We start from the raw sequence: 20914 nt of genomic DNA on the forward strand, positions 1-20914 counted from the left end.
AATTACAAACATGGCTTGCCCCATAGTAACAACAAATGGAACTGATGGCATTTTAAGCAACTTTAGGAAAATTTTTGCTAACACCTTTTCCCATCCCTACCCCCAGCTTGTGTTTGTTCTTCAAATTGTCACAACTTTGATAATACATAGATTATATCATATAATTTAATTTTATACATGCCTCCAAAGTAACCCCTCCCCCCCTTATTTTAATCTTGAGTATCATCCTTCCTAGCACTTAAAACCCAGTATTGGAAACTGGTCCTTTCAAATGATTTTTTTAAATGCCTGTTATACGAATTCATTCATTTAGCGTCTCTGCCTGAAAGTACCGTGATTTTGTGGGAGCTATTTCTCCATTTTTGCTGTTTTCAGATATTTTCACAAATCCTAAAAATTTCAAGAGGGACCAGGGGATGAGATTTGATGTTCTAGCTAAGGGAAGTATGATATTAAAATGTGTTTGGTCTACTAGGATAGTAAGCAAATAAGTAAACTTATTTACACTCTGATTTAGGGGACTGAGTGTGGTGTGATGTCTTTCATACTTAGTACTCCTGGCATAAGACAAGAGACAGGACCTTCAGCCTCTGGTGGCTTCAGACGTTAACCACCAACACCCAGCACACCTAACAGACACACCCAAAGTGCAGGCTCACTCTCTCTTTCAAATTGTTCATCTGCAAAATTAAGTTACCACCTTTTTCAGAGCCTGTTTTTGTATCTTCAAAGTTGGATTAGTTTTTTCTTTTTTAAATAAAAGAGAAATGCGGAAACAAAAACTTAGCCTCACGGGTTTAGAAAAACGTTTGTAGTAACAGGTTGATAATACCTTTTCTCCAGTTTCAAATCAGCCAGCTTAATTCTTTATAGCAGAATATTGCTGCTCTTGTACTCAGAAGCTATTGCTTATGCCTAAGGTGTTAAGTTAAAATCCAACCTCCTTGACTTGGCGGTGGACCCTCCCCCATATGGCCCCACCCCAACTGCTTCCTATTCTGGCACTTACATTCCAATCTTACCTTCCAGGTAGGCAGGCTTACAGCTCTTCATAAAACCAAGCCCAGGGTTTTTGGCTTCATCCATTTGCCTTCTGCCTCAAATGCCCCACTCATCCATTTACCCATTGAAATCATTCCTGTAGATTTCTAAGTTGCTCATATTCCAGTTATTCCATAAAGCTTCTTGTCTCCTCTTTTGGGGTTGATGGGGAAAAAGATTTCATTGAGTGCTTACCATGTACCAGACATGTTAGTAGGAGCTTTGTATGTGGTATATTGCCTTCATAACACACCTGTGAGATTTTAAAGATGAGAAGACAAATAGCTTGACCAGGGGTTGCAGGCATTATTGATCTCAGGCAGCACACATTGTTGTTCTCTAACCTTCTTCTCCTAGACTTTTAGATATTAATGTTATTTTATTTCTGCAATAATGACAATAATAATGATAATAACAGTAATGAGGTTATATTGTGAAATAGGCACCCAAACCTGATTCCTCTTTCCTGTCTGCCTGCTTCCCAGAGAGCACTGATTCTCTTGGCCCTGGCAGTGGAGTTGTAATGAAGACAGGATCTAGTTGAAAAGCATCAAAATGAACTTCTTCTGCCACCTTTGCAGCCTAACCCTGGCATCTAGCACCTGATACTTCTGGAGAAGGTTCTTTTTCTTAGCTTTTCAGCTCCATGAACTTGTCCTTTCGTCCAGAAAGTGTTATGGGGTAGTCAGTCTTTAGTGGGACGTAGGAGATTACAGAGGAATTTAGTACATGCTCTCTCAGAGTTGCCTTGTTCCATTTTTTAGGGGGTGAGGATGGGGTCCTGGTTTCTTAGGGGAAAAATATTGCTGGTCTTATGCCCACAAATTGTGAAGAAAATTTATTTTCAAGTTTTTAAGAACTTGCCAGTTTGTTAGGGTACCTAGATGTTTGTCTTGCATAATGTCTTAAACCTTACAGAAATAAGATTGCCGAGCTTACACTTCCTTCTTGTCATGAAGAAAATTTAAAGGTTTTAGATATGAAGTATTAGCCTTCAAATATTTCCGACTGTGACAGTGAAATGAGTTGGTGACAAATGAGAACTCTCTTGGCGGGGTGGGGGCCAAGATTTAAAAGAACATTTTTGGGTTTAACGAAAACATAAAAGATTGGCTTTTTGCTCTGGATACCTGCCAATAGTATAGTTATTCTAAGGCCAGATAACTTTGTGCGACAATTCACCAATTAAAAAAAATATATATCTTTTGCCAGAGTTTCAGCTCAAAATTTGGAAGTTCTTAACAGATTTGTGAATTAGAATCCTTTTTGAATGATGTAGTAATAATTACTATTAATATGTACAGCACTTAACTTTAATATGTATGATCTTGCGTAATTAACTAAATGAGATTATTCAAAGTACCCAGTGTGGGATCTAGTACTTAATAAGTTCTAAGTAAGTGTGCATTTATTATTAATAATATTTCTTTGGGGTAGATATTCTTATTTCGTATAGGTAGATAGGCAGATCATTTGATTCAAATCAATTGGTGTGAAGCTACATCTTCAGAATCCAGGTTTTCTGGTTCCACATTTGAAGGGTCCAGGACCACAAAGTGGGTTAGGTATTAGCCACATCACCCTTTCCTAGATATCATGAATACGTTCTTGTGGCATGGAAAATTAACGAGCTCAGATTTCTGGACATGTGCTCTCAGTTTTTGGTGGGCCAGGAACTCTGATGATCAAGGGAATACTGATTCCTTTAGCTTAAGTTCACTGACTGGGATCTCCATTAGAAGGACTGTTGGAGGCCAGCTAGGAAGAAGAGGAGGTGATCGATAACTCCCTTTGAGGAAAAGAGACCATTTTTCTTACAAATTGAATGACCTGACTGCTCAGGAAGTTTTCTGATGACTCTACTCTTCTCCCCTCTTCATATGCCTAGGGCCTCCACTGCGTCTATGTCTCTTTTAGTCTCTTTAGTGTCTTACCCCTCCCCTCCCCACCCCCACAACAACTGGGCCTAAAGCTGGGCCCTGATTAGAGCTGTCTTCTGTGTAAAAAGTTTTGGGAGTTGACTCTAGCTGACCTTCCTATCTCCAGCTCCTGCTACTCCTTCCTCAGTAGCACTCAGGATCCCAGGCTGTTCTCAAGGTTTCTTGCACTGGGAGTTATTTCTTTAGTCAGGATTATTACTTTTGAGTTCCAGTTTAGATGCCACTTAGTTCTGAGTGTTCCCACAAAGAGGGGAGGTCAGAATCTCGGCTTGGGTTCCCTTCCTGCAAGATTTAAAGTTTTAAGTTCTTGTTCGTTTTGTCATTTTCACATAACTGCTTTTGGGTGCAGTTTATCTACCTTTTTGTTTTTTCTACATTTCACAGAGTTTTAGGGGCATAAAGACAAATGCCTGATGTAACCTGTTTTACACATAGCAGTTACCAAGTCTGTTAAAGAGTAAATAAATGAAACTGTTATTATGGACGTCTTTATTGCAGTGGTTCTCAAAAGGAGGTCCCCAGACCAGCATCGATGTGATCTGGGAACTTGCTGGTAATATAATTTCTCAGGCCAGACTTCTGAAACTCTGGGGTGGGGCCCAGCAGTTGGTGTTTTTATAGCCTGCCAGGTGGCTCTGATGCACACTTAAGTTTGAGAAATCCTCCCTTATTGGGTCATTCCTACAATCTTTGTGATTTAGCGATGGGGAGGAACCAACTGCGTGGATCACTCCTAAATGGGACCAGATATTATATCTGATTTACTGAACAATGAAGAGTCGTGAAGAAGTATGTTTAGAATAAAATAGTTTAGTAGTGGAAAGGCATTTAATGAGTCAGGAATGGCCCCTGTCCCCCTAAATTAGAGAAGCCATTTAACATCTGCAGGCCTCAACCACCTCATCTGCCAGAGGCACCAGTTGTCTGTAGCAGTTCCCCACTGAGTTGATGTGAAGACCTATCCAGAAAGATCCAAGCTTAAAAAAAATTAAAAGATCGTAATATCTACAGGTTGTGCCAACAGTTCATAAGGCATCTCAGTTCCACTTAGGTTTGTAGTAAAGAATCTGTTGCATTTCACTTGAAAAACAGAAATCCCAGTAACTTGGTATCTGGAAGGGAGGCCAGTGGGGAGGCCTCCTGGATATCTGAAGATCAGGTCTGCTTCCCTTACTGAATACCTTGCAGGTTTACCTGCCAGGGTTGCATTGAACAACAGATGCCATAATCTATATGATGTTTCTTTGAAAACATCCACGTACTATTTAAAATGTCAAGTGTGGTTAATGTTTTCATCATATTTTCTTTTTTTTTTTTCATTATATTTTCTTTTAAAGAAAACTACTATATATGAACAAACTCCTAGGAAGTCCAGTATGGCACAGCAATTTAAATATGGACTTCAGGGTTCGTTTTCCTCTCTTCTGGAACATGACACAAACGGTGACAGAGCTTCAGGTTTTCAGTTAACCATAGCTTCACAGGCATAACATCTATTCAAAGTGGAATCACACTTGTGCATGTAAGTCAGGTAGATCTCAGCATTTTTTCGTTCTTGGTGTCTTTTCTCCCTCTTGCCTGGCAAGTTTCAATCAATTTTTAGGCCCCCAGTTATGAAAAACTAATAACAGATGAAATAAATGATAAGGGAATAGTAAGCATTTTTTCTACCTTCAGTAACCATTGCTAGATTGGCTTAATTAAAACCCTGACAGGGTACCTGGGTGGCTCGGTTAAACGTCCGTTAAACGTCAGCTGGGGTCATGATCTCAGGGTCCTGGGATTGAGGCCTGCATCAGGCTCCCTGCTCAGCAGGGAGTCTGTTTCTCCCTCTGCTAGCTCTCTCAAAAAAAAAAAAAAAAAAAATTCTGGCAATTGTTAAACCAGTTCATGGGTGCTCAAAGGACTTGCCATTTAAAAGCTCAGTAGTTGGTCACTAAACTGGGCAACTTCAGAGCAAGAAAAATCTAAGAAATACAATGATACAAATGATTCTTAAAAATGGATTGCATTTTTATTAACAAAAATTTGTTGATTGCCTGCTTTTCGATGGGAACTATCCTCTGGTTAGGAAGTGTATGAGAAGGTGTATTTCAGGAATGCTGGAAATGCTGGTTGGGCTTACTGAGGAATAGAAGTAAGTGGACAAAAAAACTTATTCCAGGTTTTAGGGACCCAAGGTAGAGAACCATGAGGTGTGGGACCAGGGTAGGAAAATGGAGCAGGTTCAGGAAAGTGGAGCAGGTTCAGAGTGGCCAGAGTTTATAGAGTGCAGAGTGACAAAGGGCAGGTCGGAGGGGTACTAGAAGGATAATTGAAAAGCCAGAGGATACGTGATCCTGTAAATCAGGTTAAGTCGGTGGAAAGCCACTGAAGGATTTTAGATAGGAGAGTGATATGTTCTGACTTTTTTTTTTTCCTCCGAAGAAAGGTGAGTCTGACGGCTTAGTATGATGATTGCTTTAGAGGGTAATGGTCAAGAAAGAGTCTGGAGACCAGTTGGGAGGCTCTTGGGTTTGTAGGGTGAGAAACTTAGAAACAGCATAGACCCCTCAAGTTCTGAACTGCAAGGTTAGAACCTGGTTCCTTAGAACCTGGTTACTTAGTGTGGTCTACAGATGATCTGAGAGTTTGTTAGAAATCTCAAGCGCATCCCAGATCTACTGAGTCAGAATTTCATTGTAACATGATCCCCAGGTGGTTTGTATGGATATTAAAGTGTTAGAAGTGCTGCCTTGGAATAGTCTCTTCTTGCCTCCTTACCCTTATGAGCAGAGAGGGAAGTAGTCCCAGAAGAGTTATGACCTTCCTGAGGTTTAAAGTTGATGTGTTTTATAGGAAGTATGCATTAAAGGTAAGATTTTCATGTTTTTTTTTCTTTTAGGTAAACTAGAGCATTTTAAAGTAACTATAAAAGTAATCTTGCATCTAAAGGTATAATAGTTAATTAAAGAAAGTTTAGTATTACCCTAGATTACAGGGCTTTAAAAGCCTGGTTGGTTAATTCCTAGCTTTGTAAGTCTTTGTAGAATTTGGCTGGGATTTTCCTATTTACTAATCCTGCAGTTTTTGAAATTGGTGTGGTTAAGAAAAGCACAGTTTCTTTTCATTTACCCATTTGGTATTAATGGAGAACTACAAAATTCCCTGGGTTCGTTTTCTTTACATTCTTTCAGAATTTCAGCTTGGTGTTCTGGGAAGTAGAGTCTTGCTAAGTCCATACCTGCTTTATGACTTCAACCTTTTATATACTTCTAAGTTGGTTTTTTTTTTTTTTTTTTTTTTTTAGAGCTGAAATACACCCCTCCTCCGCCCATGCTCCATCTTAGTAAAATTATCCTATATTAAACCAGTGTTACTCTTCTTGCCTTTGATTAGACTTGAGACCGCTTTCAAACTCACCCATGCCTTCAGGTATGGCTGTAAAAGTGGATTTAAAATACACTAAATAGCTGTTACTTGATAAGTGCTCATTTCCTGTGAGTCCACAGGTGAAGCTTTAAAATTAGTGGGTATTGATTAGGTAGGAGAGAAAAAGCACCTGCTGAAACTTGTTGGCAGGAAGTTTTTGCCGCTTAAAGAAGAAAGAAAAGGAATGGGGGAGATAAGTTACTTCTCTTTTCCTCTAGCACCACTCCAGAACCTTCCTGAGGCAAAGGCCACAAGTAGTGAAAGTAGTAGGAGTTAGGAGGCCATTCCGATGATGTTCTTACCACAGCAGGATTGATGGTCATTAATGGACAAAGTTAAATTTCTAGCTTTTCTTTATGTTACTCCAAAATTCTTTTTATATAATAATTATTTCATAGTCAAATTATGATACCTTTAAAGGAGAGAATAGTTTAAGATCCTGCAATCCCAGGGGCGCCTGGGTGGCGCAGTTGGTTAAGCATCCAGCTCTTGGTTTGGGCTCAGGTTGGATTAAGCCCAGAGCAGACATGGAGTCTCCTGGAGGCTGTCTCCCTCTGCCTCCCCCTGCTCCGCCAGGTGCTCTCCGTCTCTAAAATAAAATCTTTAAAAAAAAAAAAAACAAAACAACAACCAAAAAAACTGCATTCTGAGCAAAGTCTTACTTTTCAATAGTTCTTATCTGTATGCATTATATAATTTAACAGTATTAGAATATGGAGTCCAACTTTTGGTGTTTTGTTTGTTTTTTACTTAACATTATATCATAAACTTTCGTATTTGGTTATTTCTGTGCCTCTTGCCGAATACTGCCAAATTGCTTTTCAAATCAGAGCAGGTTTTTTTTGTTTTGTTTTGTTTTTTTACTAATCTGAGCCTGTTCACTTATTTTGTGATTAGGTTAATACTTTTATGAAGGAAGATTGTCCTAAGAATAAGTCAGTTTTGGGGTGCCTGGGTGGCTTAGTTGGTTAAAAGCATCAGACTCTCGATCTCAGGGCCATGAGTTCAAGCCCCATGTTGGGTACCGCACTGGGTGTGGAGTCTACTTAAAAATAAAAATAAAATAATTTAAAAAAAAGAGTAAAAGAGGTTCTCCATGGAAACTGTCCCAGTACCTGGTACATGGTACTGGGACATGGGCCCTCAGTAATCAGTGGCAGCCATTATTACAGGTCCTGGTCAAATGGCAAAGCAGGGCCCAACAGGGGCCAGTCTTTTGAACATAAGTTGGATATCTTACCCCACCCAAACCCTGAAACCTGTTCTGGGTGTGGTTTCCTTTAGCATGTTAGAAAAGTGTTTGGTTTGCCTGAAAATGCACCCAACTGAAACACCCCCTTTTGTGTTTCTCTTTAGAAAGTAGACAAAGCTGACGGCAGTCATTTGAGTCTGATAACTTTTGATGTAGGTTCAAGGTCGCAGTGGTATGGCTCTCTTAAGTTCATAAAAAGCATCTAAGGCAGTTACATCTGGAGCCAGAGCATCCAGCGCTTTGTCAGAGAGAACTACTGTAGCCAAAGTAATATTAACCACCCTCCATAGATTGGTGAATGCCTCTACTGTGTGTGCTTTTGAAAGGCCTTTCTTAGCCTTTCTCTCTCTCCTCCAACCTTGTTTTCAAGAGGCATAGGGCCTTTAAGTGGCAAATCCAGTAATCACAGTAGCATAGAGACACACAGGCCAGCCTATATTTGGCTTCACAAAGGCCTTGTGAAAGATCTGGCCTTAAAGTCTCTTTTACTGCTGAAATGATGCAAGTGGAAAGTTAATTTGAGGATCACTGAGGCACGCTTTATTCATGAAGAATGTGAGCAAAACATAAAAAGTCTGCAGGCTCTGTTCTTCTCTGGTGGTAAGGAAATTACATAGGCTGGGTCATTATTTGGGTGAATTTTACCCCCACCCCCCACGGAGTGTAATTGTGATGGAATTTTAGAGTGAGAGCTGTCGCATAAGTACAGGCTAGTTGGAGTGTGTGTATGTTTGGCCAGAAATCCTTATACAAACCATAGGCCTTATTTTGGTGGCATCCATGACGTGCAGAGAGTGGCCTTGGCGTATTGAATTAGTTTGTTTTTTATTTTTAAGAGAAACTTTGAAGATCTATTTTAATGTATATGAAGTCTTTGAAGGTCTGCTTAGTCTGTTTGAACTGTTAAATCCCAATGAGTCTCTCTAGATCTCTGGTGTGAATGTATAGGAGTTGAGAGGTGAGTACGAGTCTAGTGCAGTGTGTTTCTGATGCTTGAAAATGGTGCCCTGATTTCTATTGAAGGAGACGTTTATTCCTGCAGAGGTTTAAACGACTCACTATAAAAACTTCAGTCTTGCAGTGCTAGAGGGAGATTATGCTTTATCTGCGAACAACTGCCAAGCAGATGAAATCCCAGCTGCACAGTCTGTGGTGGAGACTGGGTGGGAGTGGCCGGGGGAGCAGAGGAGGAAAGTGATCAGATCCTGGCAGTGGTGGTGGCCTGGTGCACAGGGCTGCTGAGGGCTGTTGGGAGGCGGTGTTCAGCGTTGGGACATTTTATCTCTCAGAAACACAGGGTGGTGGAAAGCACCTGGACCGTGGAGTCACATAAGCCAGCATTCAGATCCTGACTTCACCAGTGACCTGCCTGGACCCCGTTTTCTTGATCTGTTAAAAACTGGGAAACATAAGTAGCCCTTGGGGTGGCTGTAAATCCGAAATTAGTACACCGTATTGATTGACAAATTCATCCTAGTTTTAGCCGTGGCTGTTCCTTCTGAGCACTCTCCCCATGTCCCAGGCAAGCTGAATGGTGGTGGGTCACCATAGTTATATATGAAAGTACCCATGGCTGAGTACGGAAGACACACCGCCTGTGTGTGTTTGCTCATCCCTGTTATGCCTTCCTAGTGCTTGGCGTGTGAATAATGAGTGAATGGAGTGATGAAGGCAGTAACATATATATATAGTTGTTTTAAAGTGAGTTAGTCACTCTTCCTCCCTGTGGCCTCTCCTCCCCTGAGAAAACAGTGGCCTCGGCCACATAATAAATAATGTGTTGAATGAAAGAGTGAATCACATGGTAATGGTTTTGACTCTATGATGTGGCTAATAAACTAGAACTTCAGGAACGGCTTATGTGTGTCAATTTTTTTGATAAAATGAAATTTTGATAAGATTCTAGGGACATCCCTCATGTAGTCCCTGTGGTCTGCAGGGTGCTGGGGAATTGAACTTTGGTGAGGAGAAAAGAAGGAAGCCTGTGGTTCTTGGAGAGATACTCAAGTTAATTAGACATCAGGTTGTCTCTTCTTGCTGCTGTTTTTACTTTTTCCCTTTGAGATGGAGCAAGAGTAGTTGACCCAGGAGGTTAGGGTCATACTAATGTAATCCAGGTACCTAGCTAGAGAGGTAAAAGTGTACCCTGTGAAACTGAAATCCGTTCTCTGGGTGTGGTAGCCATTCATTCAGGTTTTTGTATTGTGTGACTGTAAATGAAGGCAACTTTTCTAACTGCAAATATGTCTTTGCTCACAGTGATACAGCATGAGTAATGTTTTTCTAGAAGCCAGGCAGTTAATAATACTCTAAGCAAACAGAGGCAGGGCCTCAGAAATGTAGATACCAGATTAATGTGCAAGCGTGGCCTTTTAAACTGTTGAAGAAATAGCCACGAGAAACTAGTTTTGGCCAAAGAATTGCTTCCTAGCCCTCAGTGGCTTCCAGTTCCCTCCCCTCTCCTGGGGGGGGGGGGGGGGAACTAAAAAAAAAAAAGTTGGTTTCCTTCTGCAAATATATGTGATTTCAGTTTTGACACAGGAGGTTATTTTTTCATTTGAGCACAAGGAAGCAATTTTTAAAAGTCCTGCTCATTCAGCATTGGGCCTGACTGTAGCCAAGCTTGACTGGGAGTTCTTGGCCACAGACCCACATACAGCAGCCCTTATCAAGGTAGTAAATTCAGTTGGCTTTTTGGGAAAGGGAGGGGCACTGGAGCACCAGCCTGCTGGGTAGGACTCTGGAGCTGGCTGCATTAGGGACTCTGTGCTACCTACCCTACAGTCAGATGGGAGGGTGGGTCCAGATCTCATCTTCACCATTGTTATCCAGTGATTCTGAAGTGACCTTTCTTACCTCATTTTCCTGTGAGCTCATAGTTGTCTGCAGGCATAAGTTATGTCATGGATTCTTGCTCAATTTTTCTTTGATAAGGAGCAACTCTTGCTCACCAGTTGTTTTTGGAAGAAGAAGCTGAGGTACAGGTCATTCAGTGATTTAGCAGTTGATTTGTGATCTCCTCTCTTTATTCCCCCTCCCCAATGGGAATTTACAACATAACTTATTTGCTAAGGTCTTGTGCATTAAAAACCAACAAACAAAACTCCTGTTGGAGTGGGAGACCATGATCTAGAATAATTATTGGCATTACCAAACTACTCTGTTCAATGTTAAGCCTTATGGAGGACTTCTCTGTAGCCTGTTGCTAGGCACTGGGGGTACAACTTCCATACCTGTTCTCAAGAGGCTCACAAACAAGTCAAAAGATAGGAAAACAGATACAGTTTTTGGAATAAGATTTGAGTGGGTGAACATGCAGAAGAGGGTGCTTTATACACCTGCAAAAGAGAGAATACCTGTCCTGCCCTCCTTATTCATCCAGAGTTGCTTTGAGAATCAGTTACAATAATGTGTGTGAGCACTCTGTGGAAAAAAAAAACAAATTCGTAATCTAAGAAATTTTTGTTCAGGGAACAAATGGCAAGACTTTCTGTTCTCAGTTTCACTCAGTGTCCACTGATGAAGGAAACACACCTTTTCAGTAACACTTGCCTGTATTTGTTAAATACTTTTATACCTGACTCTGTACCATTTATTAGACGTATTACTTCATTGCAGGCACAAGAATGCTAGAGGTAGGCATAGATGTTATCTCTGTTTACAGATGAGGAAAGCAAGGCTTGGAGAGATGAGGTAACTTGCTCAGTGTCACTGAGGAGGGAGCAGTGGGCCTGGCCATCACACCTCACTGTGTGTTCACGGAGTCCCATTCCACTCTGCTTCTGTGGAGATAGTTATCTTCCTAGGAGGACCTGGGCGTGGCTAGGTATGGAGGGAGCGGTTGGACCACGTCTAGCAGCAGCCTACATGGTTTCTTGAGTGTGCTTTGAAGCAGCTTCCTCAGTCCTAGCTCCTCAGAAAGCATCCTCCCCTGTGGGTGTGGGACTTATGATGTGGTTTCCTTTCCCCTGCCTCTGGAGGTCGGCTTTTCTCCACAGGGTCAGGAAGTCCATGGGTGGCTGATAATGTGGGGTGCTGGAGTCACTCGTGCCTGCCCTGTGTTCAGGATAGGTCACGCTTGTGTCACCATGTGGTAGGCCAGTGGTGCTGTGAAGGCCTGAGCAATGCAGTGTGGTTTGGAATCGGAGGTCACACCCTTGCCACCACATTGCTCATGAGTCCACTATACCTGTGATGTAAGAATTCAAGCACAAGCTTCTTTCTCCTGCACTGAATATAACGTTAAAACAGGGCAAAGGGCATTAGTGGGCTTTCCAGCATGAGCCATGTGCTTTCATATATGTATTATTTATCCTTTCAGTAGCCTTCTGAAGTAGGTAGTGTCATATCTGCCCTAAGGATTGAGGAACTTGAGGATCACAAAGGTGAAATGAGGTGGCATGGTCACTTAGCCAGCAAGTGACAAATGAGTGACTTTGCAAAATTCTGTGGCAAGGGGGCCATTTTCAACATTTCTTTGAACTTGAAGTATGTGTTTTTTCTGTATAGGAGAGGCAGATGGCATAGCATAGGTGTCTATCAGAACATGGGTAGATTTTACTGACTTTAATTTCATTTAAATTTTGTTTAAAGTACATGTATTTATTTAATTTTTATTAGGGATTCAGCCAGATTGATAGGTGTTTTATGGTGTCACATTTAACCAACAAATTGAATATGCACATTAAAAATGAAAAGCTCACCAATCCGGTTTCTTAAGTATCAATTTCTGATAAAACTGCTTGCCACCGATGAGTAAATCCTTCCATTAATAACAATTAATCTGCTAATTTGCTTATCATTGATATTGCAAGGGGCATAACATCGGGAGGGGTAATGCTTCTGCTTACCTTGAAGGTCAGAGCTGACATCCATCCACATTTGATAAAATCGCTTAGGGTACTTGGGAAGATGTTGAGCCATGTAATAGCCCAAATTCAGGTAATACTAAGCCTTGATCTATCAGGATCTTTTTTTTAAATACGTGCACGTAGGTAGGACCCAGTGCTAGTACTTTGAGGACTCTGGATTTTGAGTTAGAGGTTAAAAAAAAACAACAACAAAAACCTGCAGCCAGGAATCTCCTGTGATGCAGTGATGTGGTGACTGACAGTCCAACTGCGACAGCTCATCTCTTAAGGTATCAGGGAGACTCATTTGAATCTGTCTGCAAACCTCTGAAACAAAAGGAAAGGGGAAAATACGTTTCCATACTTTTGGCAAACCGAGTCCCAGCATGCCTCTGTTTAGGCAGTCATGCAAACCTTGTCCTTCTTCCTTTCTCCTGTGTGAGACCGGAATTGACCTGTAGCATGAAGGAAACGTATTTGGGTGGGCATTTAGGGCAACTTCCAAAACCTGGTTCAGTTTAAGTTATGGTGGCAGAGTAAGAGGGGAGGCTGCGTAGTGCTGTTGATCTGCATTTTATTTTGGTGTCCCTGAGATCTGCTTCACCTCTCTGTTGCTGCCGTGGCTCAGTGAGTTACTGAAAGCTATAATGTTGATGGGTGGGGAGGTGTGTGTAGGCCCAGGAAGATAGGTGTTGGCTTTAGATGTTGCTTCAGTTTCTTTACTTGGTAAAGAATGAATTGTCATCTAGAACTTGTCCTCAAAACTCAGCTGGCATAACCTGAAAGCCACTTGCTTATAATGTGCTCTAGTTGATGTGCTATTGCAGACTGGCTGTCGGGATAGAGTAGCATGTGCCTGCTAATGAAGAATACATGCTGTGGAGGAAGGCAGGATAAAATTTTAGAACACGCTTATAGCTCTGACGCTTATAGCTCTGACGTTGCTGAAGGAACCATCCAGTCCATCCACCTGTTTAATTGACAATCCAGCAAGCAAGCAAATGTCACAGTGAGCAAGTTAAGATGCTTAACTCTCTAGAAACACCTGTACAAGAGACACCGTCACTGCCTTGAATCACATTCTAAAAGGGAATACTAGGTAGAAAGTGGCAGGTGTTCTAAGATGTGAACATAGGTTGTGAGATGTGAGAGAGACTTTTTTGGAGTTGACATTTGAGCTGCAACTTTAAGACTAATTAGGGAAAATGAGATGGTGAGTGCTTGGGGGGTAGGGATGGGACATGACCAAAGGGAGCTACAGAAATAGGGGTTTGGGGGAATGGTTAGACATCTGCCTACGATGTGATATATATTTTTCCCTTTCATTTCAGTTGTTAATGCTTATTATCAGTAGTTGGGGTTTTGACCTCCTTTTTGTTAGCCAACATCCAGCTAATACTGGTATGGGTACAGAGAATCAGGTGCTTAGCAGCTGATATGGATGAAATGACCTTGCCCAAGTGACATGCATCTCATTTCTCTTACCTGTTAGAAAGGGTTGTTAGATCATCATCTGATACAGACATGAAGGCTCCTGCAAATAAATGTATGGAGGGTATTTGTGGTATTACATAGTTTACCCATATAAAACGTGGTAGTACCAGTAATCACTGGTAATTTGATTTCACCAAATGCTCCAGCAAGGCTTTGCTGGGTAGATGCCCACTGCTAAAAAAAAAAACAAAAACAAAACACAAAACCCACAAGCATTTCTGGCTTCTGTGTCCTCTCACAGAGTCAGTCCTGTTGAGAAACTAACAGGCTACTGAGGAGGAGAGCAAAAGAAAAACCATACTTCATTCAGAGAGAAGGAAAAGCAGGTACCTACCTAAACTCCAGCCCGGTGGTGATGGTGGTGTAATAGTGGTAATAGGAATACAGCTAAGGTGCCTGATACTTATTCTCCTGCACTTTTCTAAGTACTTTGCATAATTTGATTCATATGCTTCCTGCAGCATCCCTGTAAGAAAGAGTTATCTCCATTTTGGAAATGGGAAAACTGAGGTACAAGGATCCTCTGCCCAAGGACATTTAGCTACTAAGTAGTAGAGTTGGGATTCCAGCCCAGGCCGCCTGGACTGGACTCAGAATCCCTAACCAATTTGCCATGCTGTCTCTTCAAGAGCATTTCTTTCGTGACGATTAAGGCCCATGCTTTTGTATATCTCAGATCTCAGATCGTTTTGTTAAGGCCTTCACAACCTTGATTTGGTGAAAAGTTGAAATTCCTGACCCAGCTCCAACTGTAAAGATTTGTTGAGACTTTTCACTCTTAATTGTGCTGGGAATAGTGAAGGGCAGCATGGTAAATGCAATGTAAAATTCATGCCTTGCCTAGTCTTGGAAGACTTCCTTCCCTTTTCTTTGAAAAGGTAATTCTGGCAGAGTAAGAGGGACTGAGCTGACCATGCAGACTCCTTGATCCAGACCCTCCCCCCACCCCCTGCCAGTAGTACAGGATATTTGTTACCATGTTACATATTACATACTCAGTACTCTCCACTTCCATTTCAGCAATTTTGGGTTTTTGTTGTTTAGACATTGGGGGGTTTGGTAATGGTGTTTTGTTTTTGTTTTGCCTGGTATTTTGCCAGTGTGTACATTATTTGTAGAGACTTGGAGAGGTTGAAATGAAGGGTAGTAGTGCTAGAGTAGAATTTGGAGTTAAAGATGTGATGTTCACTCCTATAGCATAGGCTACACAGAAAGTAACCCTGGAGTGCAGTGTTCAGTGGTGATGGTGTTACCTAGGAAGGTGGAATTGGGCCAGAACCCACAATCCACATTTAAGTTTACAGGAGTGTGCTGATTTTTCTTAGTTTTAAACATTTTTCAGCAGCTCAAGCATTTGTTGATTTATTTGGTCCAGGTTCCCTTTTATTCTGTGATGTCCATGTGTGAATAAAGTAGATCATCCCGATTTCTGGTTCCACTGCTGCTGTCTAGTAAAAGTAAAGACTTCCAGTTGCTTGTGTTTTGTTTTCAGGCCACCTTTTGATTCTTTCCATACCAGATATAAAAATAGTTCTTAGAAGGAACACCAGTCCATCCTTACTTGTTATACTCTAAAACTATAAGCTTGATTTTGTTTTGCTATCCATTGTGTTGTAAATTTGGTGTTATGAGGAGCAAGAGATTTATGTTTATTCTATATAATTCCCCCCACCCAATTCCAGGAATGATTTAATTTGGCCTAAGCAAGTGTATCTTGATCATTTTAAAAAATGCACGTGTGATGTTTATGCTGCTTGCACAGTCTGGAATCACAAGACTCATGATAGGACTGTTGGGTTGGTGAACGCCGGGTTTGCTCCCTTCTTTGGGTTCTTCTCTATCTAGAAAAAAGTGAATATCTTTCTTTGGAAAACCTGACGGTTGTAGTAATGAAAGGTGCCACATCACTGCTGCATATCTGTTTTTTTTTTTTCCTCTAGAAATGTTCTTTTGATGGGGCTATCGAAAAACCCTCTTATATGACATGACGTATGTGTTGTGAACTCAAATTGTCACTTCTTTTGAGAATACACCTTATTTTATGGAATTATATAGTTCAAGTGATCTCTAACCTTTTCTCTGGGATGCAATATGCTTAAAATGTAGAAGGAGCTATGACAAGCATATACTCAGGATGGATTTTAACAGTTTCCATTCATTGTGTGGTACCCTGCAGGTGTAAAGAGTGACACCCGAAGAGAGAATACAGCATCAGATTATCAGCTGCTTTCTTTTTTAGGATTGATTCTGTGGAGATGACAGCAAGTGTGTGGCCTTTATATGGGTAAAACTATGTAATACCACAAATCAAAACGTTTTTGAAAACACCTGATCCCCGGTGAGAGTTGCTTCGTGTCTGTATGATAGGAACAGCATAGCACGTAGAGAAATCTTTAGCCCTCTCAATGCCAACACTGTGCACGGACCAGAACCTCACTTAGCTGGAGCACATGACTGAAGAGTGGGCATATCAGTGAGTATGAGTGTTGAAGTTTGGTCCTGCTTTTGAATTGAGAAGATCTGCTGTGTGAAGTTCTGAAAAGTACCTTTACTGTTGACCTTGGGGTTTAGATAGAATCTAAGTCTTAGAGCTTTGATGAGAATGTAGGAACCGGTTCTAGCCAAATGCATGGACTGAAATGACTGTATTGTTTGTCAGGTCTTGTGAGGAAGTACAGTGTGACAGTGAGGCCCCAAAACAGTAAAAGTAAATAGCCTACAGCAGTTAACTATATTTATTTTGGAGACAGGTTATAAACCCAAATCTCTGTGCTGAACTTGAATGAGTGTTTCCTTTCTCCTCTCCTGGGGTAAAAGCTCCTGATGAGAACTGCTCTCTGGTATTGCTGGGACAAAGCTGTTGTATGACCTTCTTTATGTAAATGACTGGCAGGGTAATATTTTCATTTACTTTAAAGCCATGTATGAAGGTGATTTGCAGGCTGGTCCTGATAGCCTCTGGCCCCTGTGGTGGGAGGGAAGCCAAAGCTGAAAAAATGGAAGCTTTCAAATGGTTAGAGAGAAGCATTGCATATACCCCCTTTATGACAGTGATGGCTATAACCATCACTGGTTATAATAAGGCTGTTTTTCTTTGAAGTGGTACCCCCTATGAGAGTTACTTGGGTGACTTTTTGGTTCCGTAAGGAGATTTTGTTTCTTGATGCTATGCACAGTGGTCCTTACAGTTAGGACTGTGTGTGAAACTATCAGGAAACCAGCAACACTTAGAGGCTTCTGGCCCACTTGTAGCTGGGCACCTTTCATTTTAAATGCCCACTCTGGTTCTTCACAGCATGTATCTTAAATAAAGGACGAATTCATTCATATTATGGGAAAGCCATTTGAAGCACAGGCCTTGTGAATTGGGACGATCAATAGTATTGCCATCCACTGCTTATGTGTGTGTCTGGGACAATGGGGTGGGTGTGGTAACCCTGGTATATTCTGATTCTCTTAGCTGGAAAATCTTCCCTCTTTCCCTCCCTCCTTCCCTCATTGTTTGACAGAACGAGAAATGTATTGCCAGAAATGAATTAATTCTGAAAGGACTTGGGTTCTTACCATAGGTGTCTAGAAGTATACCAAGCCTGGAGGCGGTGAAGGTGAGATGCACACATAACATATAATGATAGTACAAGTGTAGGGTGGAGAGCAGAGGAGCTGCTCATAGTCTCTAAGTGCTTCTCTCTCATGACTAATAATAACCTTCTTAATATTCTTAGTATTGGGGATGAAGGGATGCTCTGAATTGAGAATTTTCTGTAAGGGCTTCAGTGAGACACAAGTTGGTAACTAACTGTCCAGCTCGCCCAGGGCAGGGGCTGCCTTTGATGTTGACCAATTGGTGTTGCTTTCCAGGGGATTGTGGCTGACACTGAGCTGCCACCATGCGTCTAGGCTTTCATGATTACTCCTCAGCTGGCGAGCCAATCCTTAGGTGGCACAGCTTTCGTGCTCTTCCCTACACCCCCACCCTCCACCTCAGGCCCACTTTGAGGTCTGATTCAGGGATTTTTCTGGGGGTATAGCCCCACAGTTTTAAAAACCTGTTCAAAGGGATCCCTGGGTGGCGCAGCGGTTTGGCGCCTGCCTTTGGCCCAGGGCGCGATCCTGGAGACCCGGGATCGAATCCCACGTCGGGCTCCCGGTGCATGGAGCCTGCTTCTCCCTCTGCCTGTGTCTCTGCCTCTCTCTCTATCTCTCTGTGACTATCATAAATAAATAAAAAATTAAAAAAAAAAAAAAAAAACCTGTTCAAGGCCGGAGCTTATAACAAGAGTAGAACCCTTTTCCCCCTGTCATTACTACTTCTTCCTTACTGACTAATTAGCCGGCTGCTGCAGATCTCATTAAACTTCATTAATCCTGAGCATCTGTCTATAGGAACTGCCTCAAGATAAAAAGAGGAAACTCAGCTAAACGTTTTTGTTGCTGCTAATTACCCCAAGCTATACTTTTTATTAATTAATTAATTACTCTGCTCACTTCCAAACTGAATGAGGACCTTTCCCCATGCCAGACAACTGGCATTTCACTCTCCCCTGGCTGCAGATATGATGCTCTGTGGTTTGGTGTATGGGATACCTGTAATTATCAGGGCCAAGAATAAGGTGGCTCTGGAAGCCTGGTTTTGTGTAACCTCAACTGTTCAGAACTTGTAATCAATAATTGATTGTTTTTTTAAACAGACGCATTCTTTAAATTATCTCATGTTTGTTAAAATACATAATGGCAAAACAATTACAAAGCCAGTTTTCTTGACTCCGTGGTTCCAGAGTCTAAGAAAGAATTTTAATGGAGGCTGAGATGAGAATTGGTTATTTCTATGTTGTAAATACAGGTGACATTAGAAATGGAAAATGCTGATCTTGGGTTTGGATTGGTGGTGACCCAAAGCCAAGGAGTCCTTGGTGGTACTCCTCACAGGTGTCAGGCAGGACAGAGAAGCACACTTCTCTTGTTGGGACTTGCCAAGAGTTCCTGATGGAATTGAAAGCACAGTTGAATGGATGATTCTTTTTGGTCAGGGCTTCTGCCTTGAGTTATAAGTAAAACTCATGTTCAGATTGTCAGGATTTAAGTTTGCAGGATACCTTAAGACATTTAACTCCATGTGCTGCCTTTAGATGGTGAAAATGATTCACCAGTCAGGCTTGACTACTGTTTCATCTCAGATGTAGGGAAAAGTCCTTGCAACATAGAATTCTGCTTAGAGCAGTGGGGACTGGCAAGGCCGACCTTGATTCAAACTCTTGGGATTGTGCTTTGTGACTTTGGGCAATTCACTGAACCTCTCTGAGCTTTAGTTTGCTCTTATGCAAAGCGTATTTGATAAGAGCACCTACTTTTTAGATGGTAGATGTATGAAGTCCATGAGTTTCAGTGCTTAGAAGAGTGCTAGCCCTTACAGTACATGCTCAATAAACCCCAGGTATCCTGGTGGATTTGGAAGACAGTAATTGCATTACCTGATCATTTGGAGCTTCCCACTTAGGTAGCTAAAGCCCTGGTAGATCAGCTCCACTGGGCTCTGATCTTACCTTTGGCTGATTGTTGATGTCACCTAGACTCAAACCTCAGCTGTGAAGCTTTGACCCCTTGAATCACCTCTGGTCAGATGATCCTACCTGCTTTGCTCTTTCCTCTCTTTTGCCACTTATTACTGCAAGTGTAATTAACTGTTGATGAGGCTGGTGTGTTAGTAAACTGAAAACCCTTCCAGCATGTATCTTAATTTCCCATTGCTTTGTACAGTAATTTACAAATACTTCTTGAAAATGGAATTTGTTTTTCCTGCAGATCAAATCTGAGGTGGAACCTGGTTTGCAGAGTGCTTCCCTAGCATCCTGTAGACCTCCGTGTTTCTTCAGTGAATGTCACTTATATTATTGCATTAATATCCTCAATTCTCCATCTATTAAAAGGAAGAATTAATATTTACCTTATTTTGCTTATAAATGTTTTATAAAATTAAATACTGATTTGGCATTCTCCAGAAGATAGGCATGAAAATTCAGGGTGACATTTTATTTATTTTAGAGTACTCATCGAAGACAGCATTTTGCATATGACCTTTTGTGGCGCCCTGGGAGAATGTTTTCCTCCAGCAGGTGCCCTTTTTATTCCGGCTCATCAATCTCAGACCCATTTGTGAGCCTCGGTTCTCTTACCAGGTTAAGATGAATTGTATGTTTTCCCCTCAAGTGGAAATGCCCTTTGATTATTTCAGAACTGGTATGTGCTCAAAACAACTAAGTGCAGAAATACAGAAGTGGAAATCCTCCAGTCTCTGGTTGTGCTCTTTTGAGACAATTATAGTTAATAGTTTGGGAAGTAGCCTTCCATACCTTTTTATTTGTGGTAACTTACATTTAAATATCTATCTAAATATATATATTTATGTATCTTATAGGATCATGCTAAATATATGCACTGTTTGTTGACTCTTCGTTCTCGGCCATCTTCCCCAGACCTTTGTACTGCAGATTTCCCTTAATCTCTCTCTCTCTCTCTCTCTTTTTTTTTTATGATTTTATTTATTCATGAGAGACACGGGTGGGGGGGGGGCAGGTGTTGCAGAGACACAGGCAGAGGAAGAAGCAGGCTCCATGCAGGGAGCCCGATGTGGGACTTGATCCCGGGTCTCCAGGTTCAGGCCCTGGGTCGAAGGCGATGCTAAACCACTGAGCCACCCAGCCTGCCCATCCCTTACTCTTTTTAATGCATACATGCAATTCCTTTACATGAATGCATCATATTTTAATTAACCCATTAGTATATATATTTAGCTGTTTCTGGCCTTTTCTCTATTGTTGTTGCTGATACCCATTTTTTACAATTTTTTAAAAGAAATCCGCAGTCTGTGTCTCATATATCTTTGTGTGCTTGCACAAGCGTTTCTAGAAAGTAAGTATCTACAGGTG

At 41.4% G+C, this 20914-nt stretch overlaps 1 protein-coding gene and 1 non-coding gene across 4 annotated transcripts in view; both read left to right on the plus strand.

The window, feature by feature from the left end:
• SPTBN1 (spectrin beta, non-erythrocytic 1) overlaps positions 1 to 20914 on the plus strand; it is a 197967-nt gene that overhangs the window by 90703 nt on the left and 86350 nt on the right. The window lies entirely within an intron of this gene.
• On the plus strand, positions 7342 to 7416 carry TRNAE-CUC. The gene has a single exon. It is a non-coding gene; the product is annotated as a tRNA-Glu (tRNA).

Source organism: Vulpes lagopus, chromosome 5 (genome assembly GCF_018345385.1).
Source record: "Vulpes lagopus strain Blue_001 chromosome 5, ASM1834538v1, whole genome shotgun sequence".
Lineage (NCBI taxonomy): Eukaryota > Metazoa > Chordata > Mammalia > Carnivora > Canidae > Vulpes > Vulpes lagopus.